The sequence below is a fragment of the Nicotiana attenuata genome, unplaced genomic scaffold (genome assembly GCF_001879085.1).
Source record: "Nicotiana attenuata strain UT unplaced genomic scaffold, NIATTr2, whole genome shotgun sequence".
NCBI classification, from domain to species: domain Eukaryota; kingdom Viridiplantae; phylum Streptophyta; class Magnoliopsida; order Solanales; family Solanaceae; genus Nicotiana; species Nicotiana attenuata.
Window position 1 is genome coordinate 378782 of NW_017670346.1, and position 2097 is coordinate 380878.

The window sequence follows — 2097 nt, forward strand, 5'->3', positions numbered from 1 at the left end:
ATTGTTTGTCGATTCGGGATTCCAGAGTCAATTATTACTGATAATGGCTCCAACCTTAACAGCGACTTGATGAAAGCTATGTGTGAAACCTTCAAGATCAGACATAAGAATTCTACGGCCTACAGGCCTCAGATGAACGGAGTTGTGGAAGCCGCCAATAAGAATATCAAGAAAATATTGAGGAAAATGATAGAGAAGAATAAACAGTGGCACGAGAAGTTATCATTTGCTCTATTAGGGTATCGCACCACAGTCCGCACATCAACTGGGGCAACCCCCTATATGCTGGTTTATGGTACAGAAGCCGTCATTCCCGCCAAAGTAGAAATTCCTTCCTTAAGGATCATACAGGAAGCTGAGCTCGACGATACAGAATGGGTGAAGAGTCGTTACGAGCAGCTAGCTCTTATAGATGGGAAAAGAATGAACGCAGTTTGTCATGGTCAACTCTATCAGAACAGAATGTCCAGAGCCTTAAACAAGAGAGTCAAGCCCAGACAGTTCACACCAGGGCAACTGGTATTAAAGAAAATTTTTCCGCATCAAAACGAGGCCAAAGGGAAGTTCTCTCCCAACTGGCAGGGTCCGTACACGGTTCACCGGGTTTTGACAGGAGGAGTCCTCATACTTGCAGAAATGGACGGAGAGATCTGGCCAAAGCCGATTAATTCAGATGCAGTCAAGCGTTACTATGTGTAATCTTTATGTTTTCCCTATATGATGTAATTGAACTACGCCTGACCCGATTCCCATTTAAGAGGGGATACGTAGGCAGCCCTATGGGTTCGGTCACAATTCAATAAAATTTTTCATTTCCCCCCGAAATTAGAAACTGTGGTAGAATTTTGAGAAGGACCCTCAAAATTTCGAAGTAATTTCAGCCGATCACCGCACGAGCAACAGTCAGAAACGTCAACCCATCAAACTAGGGCAGAATTTTGAGGATGACCCTCAAAATTCCATAGCAGGAGAGGTTGCAATGTCTCGAACCGCATCACAGTCGTCGGTTCATCTAAAACTATTTTAATTATACATTTACGTCATACTTTCACAAAATCATGCATGTTTATTATTGAAACTGCTTCGTTTAGCAGCTCTACCCTGATGATACCGACGGTATCGCCAGATCAAAGACAAGCAGATCAAGCAAAGCCAGGGGATGCGAACTAACCTTCCCCTTTACAAAACTCACGATTTTTCTTTGGATGCAGGTACCAGGATCACGAAATCATTGAACATACTGTACGTCCATATAACAAACATTGTTCAGAACACGATTCTCCGAACCGTTGCACTTACCAACATCTGCTATCAGCACGCACCCATAACGTTCTGTATGTCACGATGCTCCCTGTGAGCACGTGATTTTTGCCCTATATGAACTACTCCCATAAATTCAAGAAAAATAAATTTTTCCCATTATTTGCAATTTCGTAGATTTTGTAGCATTTTTTGTTAATTGTTTGCATTTGTCTGCGCATGTTAGTTTTGTTTAAATTATGAAAAAATACAAAAAATTATGTTGCATTTGCATTTAGGATTTAATTTGGCATTTTGGAATTAATTAGTAATTAGGTGTTTTATAAAAATGGGAAAAATCACAAAAAACGAGTTTATTTTGCACTTTTTATTTTTAATTTGGAATTTTGGTAGTTTTTCCTTAATTTGATTTTAATTATTTGTGGTGATTGTTATTTAGAGTTAGTCAATGTAATTGGATAGCACAATATGATTAGGAATTAATTTAGTTTATTTTTAATTTTAATTTGAAAGAAATTAGAAAAAAGAAGTAAAAAGAAAAAGCAAAATAAAAGAGTGTTAAGTCAGATTTGGGCCAATTAATTCGAAGTCAGCAAGCCCAATCGAAATTACCCCAAAACCCGTCCGGTCCATGCCCAAACACACCCTTAACCCGGTCCAATTCCCCCTACTTACCCAAACGACCCCGTTTAATGCCTTGTCATCACAACCGTTGGATCATTGAGATCCAACAGCCCAGAACTAACCTTTCCCCCGTATATAAGTGTCGGAACCCCACCCCATACCCTCAGAACCCCCCCATCTCATCGTCTCTCTTCTTTAGAGACCAAAGAAACC